This window comes from Phalacrocorax carbo, chromosome 3 (assembly GCF_963921805.1).
Source record: "Phalacrocorax carbo chromosome 3, bPhaCar2.1, whole genome shotgun sequence".
NCBI lineage: Eukaryota > Metazoa > Chordata > Aves > Suliformes > Phalacrocoracidae > Phalacrocorax > Phalacrocorax carbo.
Window position 1 is genome coordinate 810076 of NC_087515.1, and position 20880 is coordinate 830955.

The 20880-nt window shown below is 49.5% G+C and overlaps 1 protein-coding gene across 6 annotated transcripts in view; it reads left to right on the forward strand.

Moving 5' to 3' along the window:
- Nucleotides 1-20880, forward strand: part of KIZ (kizuna centrosomal protein) — a 169588-nt gene that overhangs the window by 49956 nt on the left and 98752 nt on the right. For 2 of the 6 annotated variants that reach the window (XM_064445517.1, XM_064445515.1), the window contains exon 2: nucleotides 6895-7083. The exons of 3 other annotated variants lie outside the window; for them this stretch is intronic. The gene's annotated coding sequence lies outside the window, so the exon portion shown is untranslated. Of the gene's footprint in view, nucleotides 1-6894; nucleotides 7084-11751; nucleotides 11882-20880 lie in introns of those variants that run through there. One more of the 6 variants, XM_064445518.1, reaches the window with a different exon arrangement.

The following is a 20880-nucleotide window of genomic DNA, read 5'->3' on the forward strand; positions in this document are numbered from 1 at the left end:
CCCCTAATTGAAATGAAGAACTGTCTGTCGGGTTTGTGAAATGTTTAGATACAAGCAGAGAGAATCAAAAAATATTCTCTCACTTAGGACTTTGTAAGCTATGATGACTGATTAAATACCCACCCGCCCCGATATTGTAACGGCTAAAATGCAAATGACAGTTATGAATGTGCACGATAAAAATCCGGCAATTAGAGGAGTTGTGCATTTCTGGCTTTGCTTGCAAAAGCGGTGCCGGAGGAGCTGGCCTGGGCAGCGCCGTCCGTGAGCAGGGGATGCGGAGGCACCGGCTGTGCCTTCGCCCTCCTTCCTCCGCCCGTCCTCGGGAAGGGCGCTTCTCCCCCCACAGCGGGAGCTGGGCTGCGTTCGCCGCTGCTTTCCCGAGGAAGCGGCTTGGCGCCACAGCAGCACAAAACCAGCCGGATTCTGGCACCCGTTTGTTTCGGTGGGAGGTGGCTGTGGCCAAAAACTGCAGGGTCTGCAGGGCTGGGAGTCCTCCTCACGCCCACGTGCCCTGTGCCGAGCAGATTGTGGGCATTTAATGGCTGATCCTAATGGGGGCATAAGATATGTATCGTTTTCTGCAAGCACACTTACGGTAGAAGTGAGCATCTCAACCTTGCAATCAAAATACAGATAGTTCCTTTAAAACACAGACTGTGGTTCTTAATTAATTTTCGCTTTCTCCCTTTATAGTTCTCCACAGGACTCTGGATATTAGGATTCCTGGTAAGCTTTCCAGATTAAAGAAAGCATACACTGGCAATAATAAACAACCCGATCGCTGCTGTTCTAGCATTACTTGATACTGATAAACTCTTTATATATTGTAACAGACAATGAAGTTTCTGTAGGGGCTTTAAATCACTTAATGTTGAAAGGAATTCCCAGACGGCTTTATCAGTCACTGTGTAAAATTGTTAGAGATCTCCACCAGCTAATAAATTTGATTTGGGCTTTGTTTTGCTGGCATTTGCACAAACCCTCTGAGAACTATAGTTACTGTATTCCTATACAGTATTTGAATTCAAAATTGAAATGCCTGTTTCCCTCTCCTCTGGGAGGGGAAATAAAACTTTGCAATAGAATATGAATGCCGGTTGTTTTTCTTTTTAAGCTGGTGCATTATTATTTGAGGAGATATAGTGTTTGACAAAACCATTTATTTTGTTTCACATATTTTATTGAGTAATAAAACTAGTTTACATTGCAGCCACATATGGGGATTTGTGCCTGTTAATATGTAAGAGGGGTGAGTAAAGAAATTTGTACCCTGGCCCCACCGCTTTTCACTTTACGACTCTGGCCTCCCTGCCCTGTGCCTGTAAGGCCGTGCAAACACAGCTGATAAAGGCTGGGTGCAGCGTGGGCTGCGCCGAGCCCTTGCTGAGGCTGCTGCAGGAGGTGCGTTGCCCATGGAGGAGCTCCTGGGGGCTCAGAGGCAGTGCCAAAAAATAAAGGCGATGCTGTTTTCTGAGCTGATTTTTTTTTCCTACCCAGCACTCTCAAATTTATCATGAATGACCCCTTTTCATGAATGTTCCCACTCTGAATGGGAGAGAACCAGCATTTTTAATCTAGAAGAACCCCCTCTAAGCAAAGCCAACTGCAGCTGAAGGCAGCACATCAGCAGGGCTGCAGCCACCCTGCAAGGAGCCCTTCTCCTGGCTCTGCTGAGCCCCTGTACGTGGTCCCTGGCTGAGGTGTCCCTGGGCTCGCTGCCGTGCCAGAAATGCAGAGCGCGGACAACCTCTCTCAGAATAGAAAGTCACTTTTTTTCCCCTGCCCTGACTCAGAGGAGCTGGGCTGGGGTTCAACAAGTCTTGCTTCAAGCCCTGTTTTGTTTTGCTCTTTCCTTGGGCTCCCTCTCCTGCCCTGGCATCTCCCCAGGTCAGAGTCTCTCGTCTGTGAAATGGGGCCAACAGTAATTCTCTTCCAGCTCGGGACTGCTGCAGGCTTGGGAACATGATGCCCTGGAGGGGCTGTGCAGAGCAGCTGGGGAGGTACTTGTCAGAAACCCCCAGACAGAACAGGCTCCTTCTTTCCCTGCTGTGGCTGCCCAGAGGCTGGAGGGAGACGGCTTCTGCGGGGGAGCCAGGGAGGCCAGCCCGGGGGGCACCTGCAGCACTGTAGCTGTGTGCGCCGCACAGCTCTTGCACCCCCAGCCCTTGCCACCGCCTCCCGCCCGGCGGGATGCTGCTGTGGCTGTCATTGCCAGGGTGGCCGTCCTGTGCGAGGCCCATGCCAGCCGAGCAGGGACGGCCCTGCTGCCCGGGCACGGCTGCGAGCAGCCTCCAGCCCGCGTGGCGTGGCGTGGCGTGGCGGGGAACGGGCTTGCCCAAGTTACTACCTGGCTGGAGAAGCCAGCAAGTTCTGGGTTTTGATTTTACAATGCTCTGCTGCTTTATTTCTTTGTTTTACAAGATGTTCGCTTTAAGGGGTTGTAGTGAGTAGGAAGGCTTGAGTTCGCTTGTTTAAAGCAATCTGAATTGTCCGTTCGTTGAATTTCCCTGTGACAGTGCATGGGTAGCCATGTGTGAGTCCGTGCAGATGTGTGTACAAATAGGTGTGCTACTGTACCTCTGTTTCAAGCAAGTAAAGATAAACCCACAGGCACAGGCTGTGCTCCCTGGTCGCTGCCCTGCCCTCCGGGGCATCGCGGGGCTGCTGGGGCAGGCACTTCACCCACCGGCGGCTCGAGAGTGATGCTGATGGTCTCCAGCGAGAAGCCCATCCATTCCCCCCCGTCAGGGAGTATGAAAGCTGCGGTGAAGCTTTTTGAGGGGTGATAGAGTCTAATGCCCTGGAAAATGTAGGACCCTGTGGAGCATGCAGAGGATTCGCAAATGGGGCACATTGCAGGTGCTGCTCCGCTGGTCAGCAGCAGGCTCTTGGGTCATCTGCAAGGTGGGTTTTGAGTGTTTTCTATGGAAAGCAGTACATGGTGCTGAAATTTCCCCAGGCCTGGGTCTCAGTCCCCCGAGAACATGGCATGTTGTTGTCCTGTGAAGTCTCCCTTGGGCTGTTTATTTCTGGAAACTCAATCCAGGCACTCTGGGCAATGCATGTATTTTTCTGCTAATGATGAGTCCAGACACAGATGTTGCTCAGGTGATTTCAGCGTTCCTGCTGTGTACATTTAGCGTCATTTCTAGCTCACCCCCACCTACTGTGTACTTCAAAGTTGTTTTAGCTTACCACGTGAGAGCCAGGTCTGCAGGGAGAGCCAGCAACCCTGCCTGCATGCTGCCTGTCCCCTCCACAAACGCGTTCTAGTTGTAAGAAAGTGCCTGCCTTCACAGCTGGCCCTGTCGTAGAGCCCCATATCTCTGCTGGGCAGTCACTTCATGGGATTTTAATGCTGGTGCGTGCGCCTACTTTTCTGTAAAGGTAGCTCAGTTGTTGCTGAGTTCTGATGGGCGCTGGCTCAGGAGAGAGTGAGACACTTGCCCTACCTGCGCATGCAATAGCTGTAGGGTGGTTATTTTTATCTTAGAGTTTGCTGCCATAAAACAGCATGCGAGGCCGTTTCTAGGTGGGTTTTAAATGTTTATTTTGTGTTTTAATTGCCTGGAGTGAGTATTTGTCTGCAGGCCACAATATCTGTGGAAACCCGTCTGAGACAAACAAATATGAATAAATTGGGGTATGCCATCTTGGGCAGCCGGTCGTCCTTTTTGGTGTTTGGGGGTTCTTGTTTTAAGAACATTCATCTAAAGGGGAGGGCTGAAATTGTTTCCTTGGCTGGCACCCTGAGCAATGTGCCCCATCTTCCTATCTGCCTGCCCGGCAGGGACGGTGAGATGGCACATCCTGCCACCGCGGGGGGCTTTGCTGCCACCAAGGTCATCACCAGTGGGTGCCGGGACCTGCGGCTCGGCCAGGAGATGGATGGAGGCGCAGGTTTCCCACAGCTTGTCATTAGTCCTTGCTCTGGAAAGGCTTAGCAATTGCTACCCGGTAAATTATGTGCCATTCCTCAAAAAAAGTGGATTAAATAAATGGGGCTAGAGCATGTCTTTTTTGCTGTTAGCTTTAGCGTATTGATTTGGACATATTTTCAGGCCGAGAGTAATCAATTCTTGGGTAGATGGGCAGAATAAAATAATTTCAGGCAAACTCTTCGAGCGACTTGTCATTAATTTGCCTTTTGCCGGCACTCGTTGAGGCCAGTGAGATGCGCTCAGCATCCTCCGGGCGCTGGCGGCGCGGTGCCCTGGGGATCTCCTGGGGCTGCCGGGCCGGGAGCGAGGGAGGGGGCCGCGGGACTAATGAATGCTCTGTGTTTGCTCATCTTTACAGAGTCACTTATTACCGCTAATTGGGAGGGACAGTTCAAACAAGCACAGAGGAGCAGTTGTTGTGGGAGCGTGACATGGGTTTAAAGAAGCGGCCGGGGAGGACGGTGCTGCCTGGCCCCGGCCCCCCAGCCCCGGCCGTGTCCTGGCGCGGAGCCGGGGGCGCATCCTGCCTTTCTTGGGGACCCCCTCTGGAGCCGGCAGTCCCAAGAAATCCGGGCAGGACGAGGCGTCTTGGGGCAGTGCAGACAGACACGCAGCTGTCCGGGACGCTTAGGAAGTCACCAGTTGACGGAAGGGGTGGGCTCCTGGCGCGGCCGCACATGGGTTCAGAGATGTGCTCTGCATTAATGCGCCGGGCATCGCCCGGGCTTGTTCTCCTAAAGAGCCCCTTTGATTTGGGAGGGCACGCTGGCGCTGGGGAACGCTTTGTGCCTTCTTTCGGGGTTGCTGGGCAGGGCAAAAAATGCTCGTGTCTGCCCTTCTGGAGGGAGATCTCCCCTCCAAGCACAAATGTATCTCATCTTTATGAGTTATTTTTACTTTCAAGTGTTCTCATCCAAGATCATATTCTTCTATTTATTGTTGCTTTCCCTAATTAAAACGTTTTGGATTATTCCCCTGCAAGCTGAGCGCTTCTTGCGGCTGCGTGCAAGCGTACAAATCTACTTCCATAGCAGGATCGACTCATTGCGCTCATTTTTAAGATATTAAATTTTTTTTAATGTTACTTGGTAAAAATAGCTAAGCATAAATGTTTTAGAAAAAAGAGCCACATGGGCTTTGTTCCTCAGCCCCGCTTTGGGTTTACAGCGTTGGAACAGAAAACCAGAGCGGGTTCAGGAAGGCCGGGTACATCGAGGTACCGAGGGGGCGTGCGGAAGGGCAGGAGGGAGCAGCTCTGCGCGGCAGCAGGGTGGGTCGGAGAGCTGCTGTGCTGGGCCGTAGCCCTGCAGGTACCCAGAGCGTCGGCCAAGGGGGCTGTGTGACAGCCGGAGCGGGGCGAAGCTCTCGCCCGGTTCCCGTGGCATGCCCCTCGTGCGGCTGCGACGGGACGGGTGGTGTGTTTTCCGGGGATGTGGAAGCAGAGGGTGCTGTGCCAGAAGCACCCGCTGCACCGCTGTCCTTCCCGGGGTCGTCGGGGGGTGCCGCGTCCCCTCAGGCTGAACGTGTGCCCAGATGTGTTTGGGAGCCGACGGGGGTGCTCAGGGCTGCGGATGGAGCTGAGGCGTGCCGGAGGCTTCCAGGCCCCCTGGCACACGGGAGGAAACGGCGAGGGGCTGGCGGACGTGGCTTGGTCTCTTGCTCACCCTTGGCTACTGCCTTACTTTGAGAAATAGGGTCTGGTCTGAGTCTGCGTTTCCAGTTTCAGTTTTGCCTTTTTTCTTTTTAATATTAAAACGAAGGTTGCCAAAGTGAAAACGAAAGGCTCGGTTTCTCTCTGAATGAGTAATTCTTCTCCCTTTTAAAAAAGCGAATCTCCATGTCTCCTGTTTGTAATGCAGGAAGACGGAGATTATGTGCATCTGCAGCCTGATTTTAAATATGCTCTAAAGGCGTATTGTACACACATTGTCACTGAAGAGGATAAACCTAAGGAAACAATCTTAATCTAAGAAGTTAGCATCAACCGCTAAAGCACCGGCAAAAAATTCTCCATGTGTGGCTTGAATTCTAAGCGCTAGTCAAGAGGCATGTGAGCCAAAACCACCAGTCAAAGAACGCTCTAATCAGAACAGCTAACAAGAGAAATTTTTTCTTTTGCATGTGTGGCGAAGATAAATCGAGTTTGTTTTGCAGCCTATTCTGTTTTAGATTTCCTGTGTCATAACAGAATGAATTTGTTGTTCATTGATACCTTAATATATAGGTTGTTGGGGATTTTTTTTTTTTTTTTTTGAGGAGGAAAACAATGTCCCCTTCACTTTTGCATGAATGAATTCATTTATTCTCCGTAACCTCCGGAAGTCATTTATTTCGCCCCGCGACAGCTGCAGGGTCTGTTTGTGTAGGAGGGTTGCAGGCGCTTGGCAAGACCCGGGCCCTTCCTCGCTCCCCGTGCCCAGCGCCAGCGGGGCCGGGGCGGGCTGGCCGCTCCTCAACGGCCCTTTTTGAAGGGTCTGGCAAAAAAACTGCTCTTTGCATATCAGAAATGACTCCGCTCTACTTGGAGTGAAACGGCCCCAGCCGCCAGCCGCGGCGCAGTTCTGCCCTCGTCTCCCGAGTGCGGCTCCTGACTGTTTGCTTCAGTTCCTCGTTACGTACCCTGGATCGCTGATGAGTTCTAATCAACAGCAATTTAATTAGTATACAAGCTTTTACAGATGATGTTCTTCACTGTAACTTAGCAGTACCTAAGGTCTGTGGGATGGGTTCCGGGGATATTTTCCCTTTAATACAGGAGGAAGGGAGCTGCTCGCTGAGCAGACTTCAGCGTTGCTCCACTGTAGCCTACGGCCGAGTTCAGCGAAGCCAGAAACTCGCCCCGCGGGTCTATGAGTTGTAATGGTCAAAATAAACAATACCTCTTGCTTCCCCCCAAACCCTTCCAAACTCCCCAAAGCAATTTCCTGAGAGAAATTCTATATTTTTGCAGGCTCGTGTGATGCTGTGCCCGGTGGGTTATCCTCCACAAACCTGTAAACAGCTGTCGGATTTGATGTAGAAATGGGGGAGAGAGGAAGGCGTGTTGCCGTTGTGTCAGATGCGGCAGGGCATCTTCTGGTCTCTTTAGACACGTTAAAAGCATCTCGTAGCATCTCTTCTGTGACTGCAGTTTGTTAAGGTAAGAAATGTTGAAAGAGCCTTATTAAAGCGTGGAAGTGAAGAAGAAAACCCTTGAGAGATGTGACAGACTTTAAGCTGTGCATCCATAGCCGGCAAAGCGCGTAATATCTGCCTCCCCTTGGCTCTCCCATCAGAGCGGCGTGCTTCAGCACGTGTTCAACTGCCCCTGAACCCGGGCGGGGGGCAAGCGTGGGCTATGCGTCGAGCCGGGTTGAGACTTAATTCCCCCCAAGGTAAACGATTGCAGATCACCCACAGTCCAACCAAAACCTCCTCTCTTCCCTCCACACCTTCTCCCCTGGCACCCGGGAGACAGCCCAGGCTGCGGAGATTTGAGGCTGTGTTGCCAAATTCAGAGCAAATTCGTCTCCTTGGTGTTTCCCACCTGTGCCCCGGTCAGGGTCCACCACCGCATCTCTCCCCAGGCAGGGGCTCCAAGCTCCTGCTGCCTTTGGAGACCGGCGCAAGGATGCGCTTCCCCGTGGGTAGAGCAGCCCCGTCACCTCGGTTCGGGAGCCGCGTCCGTCACCCTGCGCCCCTCGGGCTGATGCGCGCTGCCTCGGCTCGTGTCCTGCGTCCCCACGGGCGGGAAGGACGGAGGCGCTCGGTGGGCTTGTGGCTCCTCGCATCCTCCACACCCGGGTTATAAATGCAGCAGCACTTACAGGCTGTGCTAATCAGAAATAATGTGCGGCTTAATAGAACTTCTCCATTAAAAGGTTTTGGAAATAATATATAAAATGAATGGTTCGCCTGGCGAGTTTCAAACGGCTGGGGAGGGAGGGGAGCCCCGGCTAACCCGCAGACCTCCGCGGCACCGACCGTACGGTCGCGCTACGCCTAAAACTGAAGCTGGGAATTGGTTTTGATTTTTATTTAAAATTCAAATGTCTGATGTTCTTAAATTGAACAAATGATATTTTAAAAAAATATATCAGGCTCCAACATCTGCAGATTATGATTTGCATTTTGAAATTGGCTGCTTGAATTGAACAAGGATGAATACTGTCACTCTTCTTTTATTCGCTCAGTTTATTTAATGAAATGCTAGAGGTCAACCCTTTGTCCTTAAATTAGTTACTATAAAAATCTTTTTGTACTTTTCTGCTTGTTATGATGTCTTCTAAGCAGAAGAAAAGGTTGCCATTAATTATGTCTTTGTTGAATATGGATATCTATTCATAGTTAGTTAAACAGTTTCAAACAAAATTAGCATTGAGCAACTCTAAGGCCAGCTTTAGGTTGGTTATCAAGAATTTTTTGCTAAGAGAATGCTCTTCTGCAAGTGTGCATTATCTAATATATTCAGCTTTCAGTTGCTAATTTTTTTTCCAGATGAAGATGGGCTTAATTGAGGTTGTGCTTTTAAGTTTGTAGAGCTCTTCAGCATCTCATACAAAAGCATCTAGAGGCTTTTCATTTGTCTTGAGTATGTTTTAGATGTACAAATATTATTTACTTTAAACTCTAAATCAAAAGGCGCACTGTAACTATTTTAAATAAAACATTATTCTCTGCTGAAATATATATAAATTCAAAGCGGGACTTTTTTTCATTATCGCTTAATTTATTTGAAAGAGCTGCTATTAACAAATTTTAGGATAATATTGAAATAGCAGTTTAGTAGCTGGTCTCAAACAGGCATTTAGTAATGTAATTTACTTGTCAGAGATAGAGGATGTATATTAACGTTAAGATATAGCTCCAGTTTCATGTCTAACTCTTAGCTAAGTGCCATTTTGAATAGGGCTTTAAAGATTAAACTGCGTTAGTTTTTAGCAAGGTCTCAATATGACGATAAAGCTAAATTTTTCAGTAACAGCCGCGCTGGGCGGCTGTCTCTTTTGTGCCGGGGTTTGGTTTGGTTTGCTTTCCAGCCTCAGTCGGTGGTGCCACCTGCAGTTACCGGGGCAGCTCCCGGGGCGGCGGCGGCTGTCGGGGGGCTGCGGGGCAGCTGCAGCCTCCCCTGTCCCGGGGAGGTCCCTGAGCCCTGGCCGGGGGGCACCCCCCCCAACCCCAGCGGGACGGGGCCCGCTGCCTGGACCGAGCCCCAAGGACCTGGCAAAAAATCCTCTGCTCTCACTCGACCCCCGAAACCAGACCCTGACAAAGCGAGCCTCCCTGCTGCCGCGGCAGGCACCCAGGCTCTGGGAGGGGTGCTGCGGGGGCCGGGGTGGGCTGGCGGCAGTGGCACGGGGGGGCCTCCTGCCCCCACCCCCTGTTTTTAAGGGACCGTACGGACCGGCGCGGGCGGGCCACAGTTAGCCCTTGGTCGTCCGGCCCCAAGCCAGACAACAATGCGCTGGGTATTTGGGACTGGGGAGGAGTGGGGAATGGAGAGAGGAGAAAAAGCTACCAACAAAAAAAGAAGATAATTAGGGAAAGTAATAAGAAAATATAAACGTGGTAGCGGAGGATTAGTGCTAGTCATTGGAAATGCAAATGAACTCCATGCTCGCGCCCAACATCTTTTTTCTAAGCTTGTATTTCAGAAAGGATTTTTCTCTCGTTTCTTTTCCCCCTTTACCTCCTCCTCAGTGCAACGGCGCTGCTTTCCCAGCAGCATTAAATATTCTCGGAGACAAGCCTGTAACCTTGTAATGCTTTTAGGTATAATATACATATTTTTTCATTTTAAATGCTAGCTCAGAATGACATTGTGAAGTAGGGATCCCGAGTCAGCCTTATTATCATGGTGTCTCCTTGAGCTGAACCTCTGAGAAATGTGAAGGGGAGACCTTTTGGAATTAACAAATCCTTTAGCTGCCTATAATTATTTATTAAAATAGGCTGCCGGGATAAAGGACGGGGAGGGGGAGGGAGGAGCAGCATTCCTTTCTCTGTACGTCCCTCCATGCAGATATACGGATGTATACATACCCGGCGACCAAGTGAAGTGGTTGCAGTGCCCAAGCCCTGCATTTTAGAAACATGAAATAATGGATGCGCCGTAAGAAAAGATAAAACACAAACAGACCACGTGTATTTTTATGTACCGAAAGGAAGATGCTGGGCGCCGACCACGGAGGGAGCATCCCCAGCGTCCAGTGAGGCTGCTGGGGATTTCCATGTAAATGCCTGGCGCCAGGCTGGGAGGAATGTGCCACTCTGTACCTGTGCTTATGGCTCCCTGCGAAAAGGAAAACAGGGGTGGGATCGAGGCTTTTCCCACCGCTTGCGTGACTGGTGAAAGAGAAGCCCTCCTGCTTCACTTGGGCTGGGCAAAAGCAAAAAAAAAAATTTTAAAAAAGGCAAACAAACAAACAAACAAAAAAACACAACAAAAACCAGACAACAAACCTGGCTGTCATTTTATTTAATGAATTGCATTGATTGCTGCAGATTTGTCTGACTTCATTAATTGGCTGAACCAGCTCGTGTTCGCTCTGTGCTGTTGAGTGTTATAGAAGTAACGTAACCCTCTCGCTACATCTTGAGAAATTTTATAAACTTAGCAGGCTATTAAAAAAAAATCTTTGGGGTCAACTTTCCACTTGTGCCTTTAGCTCTCGAACAAGTACTTTTATGGTTTCTTCTAATATATAGGATTTATCTGCGGCTCTGTGAAGGGCTTTTAAATTTAATCCAGTGTTGAAGTAGTAATTTGTTGCCAGCGCTTTATAACAGGCTTTTCTTTTAACTTTCCCGGGATGCGGGCTCTTTGTGCGGGCTAATCTGTGACACACAATGCCAATCTGCTCAAGGTATCTCGGGTTTGGACCTCAGATGTCCTTAAAATACAAGGAACGAAAGTTGGTGAGTGTGTTGTGATCGGGCCGGGCGGGTGGGGATGCTCTGGCAGCGGCGCTGGGGGGCTCGGGGGGGCTGCGCCCATCGGCGGCTCGGGAAGCCCCGGCACGGCCCCGGCGTGATGCCTCTTGCACGGGCGTTACGTTTGTGACTCGGTCAGGGTCTGAGCTTTCTCCGCCTGCGTGCACGGAGCTGTCGGTGTACATTATTTATAGGTGCTCCCGCAGCTTTTCTGGAAAGTCTGTAATTTTTTTTCGGTCCACTTGAATAGTAATTTTTTTAATCAATTTTTAAATTCCTCTTACGTTGGTAGTAACGTGTTTGGGTTGTTTTTCCTGGAGGAGGCAGTGGCATAGGGTGTCCGTATTTTTTATTTTTCGGGGGTGGGGGGGATCATAATGGAAAAGGATCTTTTACCAACTGTTTATTTTAACTGAAGCATACACAATTTCTAAAATAATTTTTAAAGCGCAAGTTTCACCGTTCTGCCTTACAGATGCACGTCTTCCTTATTTTTTTATTAAAAACAGTTTTTTTGATCCCAGGTGATTAATGAATATTTTATTCCACATACAAAAATGGACTGGGGATACGTTTGCACATTGTATAAGCCTGTGAAATAATGCACAACAAATATGAAATAGTCTCTCATAAATAAAGATACCAAAGCCACAATATTAAAAATGGGAGTAGCTCTGCCCGCCTCCCTTTTATCAGGAACATTCCTAAACTACACTGATATTACAGGAGACTTTTTGGCAGCCGTGGCTCGGGCAAGAAATGTCGATGTATTTACATGAATTATATCCGTGCACTATATTTTTATGTCTGGGAAAAAATTATACCTTTTATACATTGTGTAAATTTGTTCCTGAGGCACCGCGTACATCGTCTTTTGCTTCTCTTACACTCCTGTTAAAAAGGTGCGTTTGGGAGCTCCGCGCCCCCAGACCTCGTCCTGGTCCCTACCGAACAGAGACAATTACCCTCTGCTGTCGTCGCCGGGTCCTTCTGCCTTTTTTCTGCCAGCTACCGTTGCGCAGGAGGTAATGAATTGCAGCCCAAAGCGTACGTTTCCAAAAGGGCGAAGCGCAGCCCGGAAATATTTTTGAGCCATAAAGCGGGGAACTTGCAGGTACAGCAGCACGTGTGGAGGTTTGTAGGGATGATTTAGTGAATACGAGAACATATTTTGTGCTCCATTGTTTAGACTCAAGAAGGCATAAAATCTTTAACATCTATTTATCATGTAGCTATTTTAATGTAAACATTTGTCTATTTGGATGAAGTGTTTTCATTATTAAGCTAATTTCCACATGTTTCAGATAGACTGATGAGTTCGAAGCAGAGCACTTGCTGATGAGAAACGAAATTCTGCCTCGGCTCAGCCTGCTGTCAGATACATCTTCATTAGTTTTTGTCATTCACCGATGGCAAATGCTCTATAAATGAGATGACGATCAGGTCCGCCTTGATAACTTGCCTTATCTCATTAGTTTTCACATCAAAGTTAATCAGCAATGTGAATTGTAATTGCTGGAAGAGACAATGCAATAGATCACTCGGCCTTTTTTTTCTGTATGGCATCTTGAAACATCAGCAGGCTGGTGTGAGTAGATAGGCTCAGAAAGAAAATGATGTGGAAAGCATAATAAGCAAGCTGCTCAGAATTAATGAGCTTACCCAATAAGAAAAGAATAACCAATCAATGTGAGTTGGGCAAATATAATTTAGGAATAATTGCTTGATTGGTTGTCTATAGTAGACTGATTTGACCACACACAAGGATTAAGAATTAAGATGTCAAGGCAAAAAAATAATTTGGCAACTGAGGGCATGTAATTTTTTGTTTCCTTCCCTTTATGACTGAAAGAGATTGCTGTTTGATATGTTATTCCCCAAGAATGAAAACATTAGATAGACACACACTGGTGGGTTTTTTTTTTTTTTCCTTTATGCTTCTTTTATGATACAAGCTCTTTCAAACCTCACTGGGGATATTTCAGTACGGGACATTAAAAATGAATAGAGTAAAAAAAAAAAACAAAAAAACCACAAACCCAACCCAAATGTCTTCATTTGTAAGCGTTGCATCGAAAAGAGCTGGGAGTTGGAAGGTGCTGCGCGCAGAACGCTGGTTTCTGGCAAAAGGACGTGCCTGGGTGTTTGTCAAGCCCAGCCATTACTTGGTCCAAATCTGAAACGCAATTCTTGCAGTACGCACGCTTTTAATATAATTTTCCCCACAGCCATTGCCCAATTAGTAAAGAACCCTTATATTCTTCTATCTAAACTATGGGGAAGGTTCAGCCAGAAGGTAAATTTGCTTTGATCTACATTACACCTAATTGAGTCACCACCAATGTCTCTATCCCAACATCAAGAAATGTGAAAATGTTAGATTATTTCACTGGGGATTAAACCTAATTTTCGCGTGTTCTGCATTAACCTATTAGGCTGACTCATCTGCATTGCTAATACGGCTCAGGCAGCTGTCACTGCTAAAGAAAAACATGATCATGCAATCCTTGAATGAATGATTCCAGCTCTGATTAGTGTTAGTGAAGTTAGCTGAGCCCTGGTGATAAGGCAGGAAAATTCCCAGGTTGCCAATAGCTTTGAAAATTATCAGACTGTGGGCAAAAATGTACCTCGCGGCTCGTGGGCCTCCCTCCAAAGGCGGCGTTATTTAAGGCCGTCTTTTTCGGCTGCTTGCATAAACGTGTTTGCTTCTTTTAAGGGGCTGATGCCAGAGGTGCATATTAAAATGCTAATGGGAAACAACCTGAGCCCAGCCCGGCATGGAAAGCGGGAGGTTTTTCCCTGCCCGGGTGCATTAGCTTTTGGGTCTAAATGGCATTTCCAGAGGGGAACGGCGGCGGGGGTGCCAGGCCGGCTCCTGCCGGGAGAAGGGGCTTGCGGGAGCCACCACAGCCCCCGCCGGCCCCTCCGGCCAGCACGGACCACGGCGCCAGGCCCGCACCTCTACCAGCCCCGCTCTTTGTTCGCAGGGCAGCGGGCACCGCCGTCATCTCAAGCTGTTCCTTATTTCTCTATCTGTCAGATTTAAACAGTTAAAAAAAAAAAAAAAAGGCAACAATGACACATCCCCTTGAGATGGGAGAAATTTAGGAACGAGTTAGCCTCCTAGCAATAGAGCCAGGAGCCAATTTAATCCGATTAGTGCCTCCTGACAATAGATTCTCCTAACCCATTGTGGACAGAAGCTTTCACTTTATTTGTTTCTATTAGCCAAGAATCTGAGATATCGGAAAAGTGGAATTTTGCCCCATCAGATCGCTCAGATGATCAACAAAAAAACAAATTGAGGAAAATAGTCTAATGTGTCAATATTTATCTTTTGGCCCTAATTGTCTGCGGAGAGGACTTGTTGAGTGCGCAAAGTTTGCAGCTCCAGTTTATCTGTGTGCTCTTGATTCTCCCCATTGTATGGATATAGTGGCAGCTCCTCACAATGCAATGATGTTTAAGAAGGGCAGTAACTGCAGAGGCATAATAGAGGCATTTTAATGGAAAAAGACTTGCAGTTGTCAACCAAACTGCAATGCTTGATAGAAAATGTAAAAAGGCTTTAAACTGATATATATATTTATTTATATAAATTTTACAGCTTCTTTGTGAATACACTTACTGCAGGTTTAGGCAGAGGCTTGTTCCCATCTAATTTGATAGAAAGAAACTCACTTTCAAATACTTTTGAATGCATTCTCCTCTCCCCCAGACCGAGGCCCGTGGTAGCATTGATATCATTTACTACCGGCAGCATAAATCGCGTCGCTGGTGGCTCCCCTCCCTTACGTGTGTGTCTGTGGCATCCCTTTGACGAGGAAGCGCCGTACCTGGGCTCGGCGCGGTACCGCTGGAGGGATCCCCTCTGCCGTCTGCACCAAAGGATTTCCCTCCGGCCTGGGTGACGGCACCCCTGGCTCCAGGCTTTGTGCCGATCCTCGAGGGCCCTCCAGAAGGCACTGACCTCCTAACAATTTCCTCCCCTCGACGACTTTCCAAGGTCTGCTAGGTGTCTCTTGTTTAATGTGCGCAGCACATGAATCGGTTCGTTACAGCGCAAATTTTCCCCCAAGGCTGCTGTGAAACGCTTCACGCACATCGGCTCTGGGCTGGCAGGGGCGATTTGGGGATTTTTTATTAATCAACCACAGTTGTAGCATCATCAAAGTCAGAACCCGGTTGGTTTGACCAGACCTGATTTACCACAAGGCTACGTTGGCCTAGATTGTTTTGCTCTGCGTGAGAAGCAGGATGCCCCTCGGCGCTGCTCTGCTCTTCTGAAAGGCCATCAGCCATCCGCAGCCGCTCCCGAGAGCCGGGGGAGGCACGCTGCCTGGGAGGCCGCAGCTTGGACGCTGGAGCCGCGCAGGCGCAGTCGGGCAGGGAAGGGCAGGATTCGTGTCAGCTGCAGCCGTCTAGGGCGGGTGGTGGGCTTGCAGAGGCTGGAGGCGGCGACTAAGGTCTGCGGAGGGTGACCCATCCCCGCTGCGGATGGGTGGGCTCTCACGCTCTTGGCGAGCACCCGCGTCCCGCCGGCCGCGGAGGGATGAGCCGGCTGCTGCCCTGCTTTCGGCAGCAAGGCTCAGCTCCAGGCCGCGGACGAGAAAGGGCTTCGTCATCCCTGACTGCCGTGAGTCCCCAGCGGAGGCGTTATCGAACCCTGCTGCCTTTTCACCACCCAGAGGTTTATCATCCTTCAATAGCGACAGCCCCGCCCTGCTGCTGGGTGGTGGGTCGTGGTGCTTCCCAGCCTGACCCCGCCAGATCCCCCCGATGGGCACCGCCGCCTGTGAAATAACCACCGACCTGTCGCGTGAAAAGCAACGGCGTCTGAGGATGGAGAGGAAAACACTGTTCTGTACTGCGGTGGCTCACTCGTGATGCTCGCACAGTGTCGCTGGAGCAGAGTTCTGTAGGATTCTAAAAAAAGGATTAGATTGTTGTATTAGTGTGGTTAAAGGCATTTCATAAAACCTCATTGTTCTGGCAGTCAGCCAGCCAGAAATCTCCTTCGGGTGTCTCATTTTATAACTCTCCCCTATGAAATCTGTTACCACTTTCTCTTAAACCCTGTCCTGGCAGGCGCTTTCACCGCGGGACGTTGCCCTCGCCCCCGCCCCGGCTGTCTGCAGGCCAGAGCTGTGTTTCGGGGTCCCCTCAGGGTATTCCCCAAGGGTTGGCAGTGTTGGCATTGAAACGCAACCCCAGAGCCCTGGGCTGGGACAGAGCAATACTGACTGCAGAATGAGGAATGCTGCAAAAAGTGGCGTAAGGAGGTATTTAGTAAAACAAGGGGAATAGGAGGAGAGGGTTGCTGGGCTCCAGGAGCCCTCCCTTGCCCTGAGGGGCCTCCCCGGGGGGCCCCACTCCAGGCCAGGAGTGCTGGTCAGGGCAGCAGGACCTGGCCATGCCGTTGGGTTCCTGGCACCAGGGACGGGCAGTGCAGACCCTTGAGCTTTGGGGTTTTACCCCAAAGCGCTGAGTTATTTGCTATATGGAGAAGTTCCAATCCTCTGAGAAGACCTGTGCCACGTGGCAAAGGTACTAAATGGCAACCTGGGAGAGGTGTGTTGTAACATCACAGGCTCTTTAAGTAGCGGCAGACTAGAACTTCATCCTTCTGGCCTAAATCCTTTAAGGTGATCACTGATTCTGCAGGTGGAGAGTGAATTTACCTGCAGGGGCTGGGGGCAGCTCTCCCCTGAGCAGCTGGGTTAGCAGCCTTGCCTTGCCTCCCCTCCCCTCCCCTCCCCAGGTGCATGCTGCCCTCTGAGCAACAGCCCCGGCTGGGGAGAAGGGATCAGGTGAGTTATTCCCCCCTAGCTACCCCAGAAAAAAGCTCTGGAGGTAGGTACTCTTATCCTAAAATGGGATTTTTGTTCCCCCCCCAGTCTCTGTTACGGTGACTGCCTCCAGGTGTCAACCGGGCAAACTCAGGAAGAGCCGCGGTTACTCCAGAGTACGCGTCCACGTGCAGAATATTCTGGAACAGGTGTTTTGCTTTAAATTCATGCCCCATCTTATTCCAGAATATTTTCGCTGTGTAGAGGAGCACTTAGCTGGGGTCTCTGCTTGCTGCCGTGCTAGTGATAAGATGGATTGGCTGATCTAATAGGTCTTTTCAATCTCTGATTTTGAAAGCTAAGATTGGGAAATTAATTTCAGAAAGGTCAAAACAGAGCAAGGCTATCCTGCTGCCGTGCGATGGATCCTATTTTTTTTTAAATCTATCTATTGAAGAAAAGGTTAGTTATTCAGCATCCTGCAAAAAAAAGAAATAAATAAACCAAGCAGAGGGAATACAAAAAGTGTATAGATCTGCTGACCCATTCGCAATCTTCAGTTAATGGAAATGCCGGGGAACAGGAGTGGTAAGAGCCTGCCGAGCTGGGAGGCGCTGACCCCGCGGCTGCTGGGAGCTGAGTGCCCCCAGCCTCGAGCCCCCCCGACGGCGGCGCACGTGCCTGCGGGGCTGCCCAGGGGGCTTAGGAGCGGCGGCGGCGGCCGGAGCCCCGCCGGCACCAGCACCGTGCAGCGGCGGCCGACGCGTGGGAGGTCTGCGTCCACCTCTGTCCGCCGGCGGGGGGCTGGGGGCTCGCCGCGGGCTTTTAAGGGCAGTTTGCAGAAACGCTGAGCAAATCCCAGTGGCGTTCACTGAAAATCCGGCTTGAGACGTAGGGCTGTCAGAAGGGGTCAGGGGCGACGTTCCGGGTTCGCTCAAGTCACGGAGAGGTTCTGGGAGCCCCGTCGCAAGTTAGTGAAAAGCTGGTTGTGTTTTTCAGTGAGAAAAGAAAACACAAGAGAAAAGGGGAGGGGGAATCAAATCCAAAGGCTTTGCATCGATATTTGGCTTTTATTTGTTCTTTTTATTTATTTTCTTCCAATATTCAAGACAAACTAAAACTAAAAATAAATTACTTCTTTTTTCTTTTTAAACCAGGAAATCATGGGGAGCGAAAATGGGCCACTTGGGGGGGGTGGGGTGTCACTGCTTAATTAAAAAGAAAATATCTTTTTTTTATTATTCGTTTGCCTTTTTCCCCCCACCTCTGCCCCTGGTATATTCAGTAAACTGCTGAGCTGGCCCTTCCTCTCCCTCTCCACCCACTTCTGTTCTTACAGATGAGCGTGTGATGTTGCAATTTTTGGAAGGAGGGGGAAATCAGTGGCTGATTAAAGCCTTGCCCTGGCCTAGCCGCGCTTTGTACGCTTCGCCGTGCCGCGAGGCTGACACGTGGCAGGAGTCCCGGGGCGAAGCCCGGCGGCTGCTGTTCCTGGGTGTTGATGGGCACCTCCACGTCCTCATGGGGAGGACGGCGCGGGAAAAGGTACCTGGGAAGCGGACGCAAAAAGCGAGGGGCGGCGGCAGGGTGGGTGGCGGCGTGTGATGTGCTGAGGCAGCTGCCCCACAACTAGCGATGCACCTTTCCCTTTTTTGCGAAGGACAAAATGTGTCACAGGCACTGACTTGGGTCTCCTCTGAGCAAATCCAAGGAGTTCTGCGGATTGCTGTGGAGACAGGATCCTGTCTTGAATACCTGGCCACGGCAATGTTGAACAACACACTTGTCTCAGGTTTAATTCACCCTTGAACCTGTATGAGCTAATCTTGCTTTAAAGGTCACTCTTTACATACAAATATTAAAGCCTTATATATGTGGGGCTGTACCCGTACGGTAGCGTGTTTCAGATCCATTATCGAAGCTCCCCGTTTCTTGCTCATGCATGTTCCTGTTGCTTTCTGCAGTCGGTTATACTGAAACAACACAGCAATGCATGGGCAAAATAAAATAAACAAATATCTCCAGTTGAGGATTATGTTAACGAGGTCAGTAATAAACAACAATTATTAGCCAATATATACAAATGACTTAATTCTTTTACCACGTCAGGCAACACTGGAGATAAAGTATAACTTGGGAAATTGGTTGCATATTTCATTCTGAACAGAAGATGTGAAGAAAAATGTCAGAGCAAGCAAACACATCTGGCTCATTAACGCGATTATCTTTTCCCAGTAAAGAATCTCAAGCAGATTTGAATGGACACCAGAGCATCTCTATAAATCAGATTTAGCTCCCCACAGCAAGTGCTGGGGAAGCTGCCAGGCATCAGTTAACCTGTCCTTCGCAACGTTTCTCTCACTGCTAATGCCAAAACCATCGCAGCGATTCACGTGTAAAGATGTTTCCATAGTCCCAAATACATCTCGCTTCCCAAGCCTGATACTGGAACCAGGCATGGATTAAGCTTCTGGCATCTGGTGAAAAAAGAGGAACTTAAGTCTCTGTAAGTAGAAAAATAGGTGTGTTGCTGACTTAAGATGAATGTTGGCTTAAATGGAGGAGTCTGTCCAGTGGGGAAAAATGAGGGCACCTACGTGCCGTACCGTATATGTAGTACAACACGGGGGTGTTGGCCTGACGCAGGGAGCGCGCCCTCGGCTGGGGGAGGCAGCTCTTAGCGCATGTGTTAGGGGTGTGCCCGTGGTCCAGGCGGCCGCCGGGGTTGGGTTTTTTTGCTGTTAATATGTACACGTGTAGATGCAGCTCAGCAGGCTTTTAGAAGGGCTTTTGTAGGGGCGCGTGTGTGGTCCCTTGACGGGGAGAAGGCGGCGAAGGGCCACTAGCTCCGAGAGCATCTCCCCACCCCACGGGGACTCGCCGTGCAGCAGCTTTCCCGCGGGGTGACAGCCTGGGAGCTGTGGCTTTCCCCCTTGCGTCAGGGGCTGGGAGAGGAAGGGAGATGCACTTGGCACATAACACAGGAAGGTCGTTCATCTGAAAAATGATTAGCACGACTTTTTGTTATCTGTGATCAATAGAAGTGCAGAGGAGCATCCAGCTAAATTATGTCAACTCTCCAGGTCTGTGCACAATGCCAAGATGTTTAATTTCGATCATGAGTGATAAAAAAGAAATTCAGCTCTGTGCCACGGCTTAGGACAGCATCTCGCTGAATTAGTCTGAACCCAGACCTGGCCTCTAAAATTTACTTTTAAAAAATTGACGCATGGAGATGTGTGCTCTCACATGATGTTTCCGACGGCAAACAGTACTGTCTTTTCCCAGTGCCACCGTGCAGCTCACCGCCTGGCAGGAGCCGTGAGATCTGGCTCAAGCAAAGCGACCGCGGGCGCTCGGAGCCGCCGGACCGAAGGGGACGACCATGTGGAGGGGTGCGGGTGGTGAGGGGTGAGGAGTGTAGTATGTGGAGGGGTGTGGTGTGCGAAGGGGTGCGGAGGGGTGAGGGAAGCGGCCGATCGCCGGACTCGCTGGGGATGCTCGGCTCATGCAGTCGCAGCACCTGTAACCACAGGGACTCTCCTGCCTGGGGGGGGTAAGGGGGAGGGGTACCTGTGGACACCCTCGCTTCATTGCAGTGTGTCCCTTACGTACAGCCTGCTCGCAAGGCTTCACTGAGCTTTGGCTGTTTGGAAAATCTCTAGGTTTCTGTGGGTAGGCTAGTTTGCATTAAAAAAGAACAACGCGGTTATTCCTTCAAGCACTTAGCTTTACATTATCTTCTGTTTGAAAATTTTCAAGAATATTAACTCGAGCCTAACTGAGAGGAGGTGCTGCACATTAGAGGCAGAATCAGAGATGTTGGCTCTCTACCAGCGCATAAGTGGGACTCCTTCCTCCCTCGCTGTGGAGATGGGGCAGGACTGCCACAAATCAGAATTTTTCCAGTGTTTTCTGTCTTTGTTAAGTTTTTTAAAAAGCCCTTTATATGATACAGAAGCTGAGCAGAGTTCTCATATCTTGGGATTTCTTCCTGTAACTTCCAGGAGAGTTTTGCCCAAATCCTTGCTTTCTTACCTGAGAGAGGATCTAGGTGTTTGATACTTAGGCTTGGAGTCACAAAAACATGTAGGGCTTTGTATCCCTCTGTTTTTTTTCCTGTGTCGTAGACTTTTGTGACTTCAATCACTGCTTCAACATAGTGTTCATCTAATAATTTCAAATGTTTATTATTTATGTAATAATTTCATATTAAATATGCACTTGTAGCA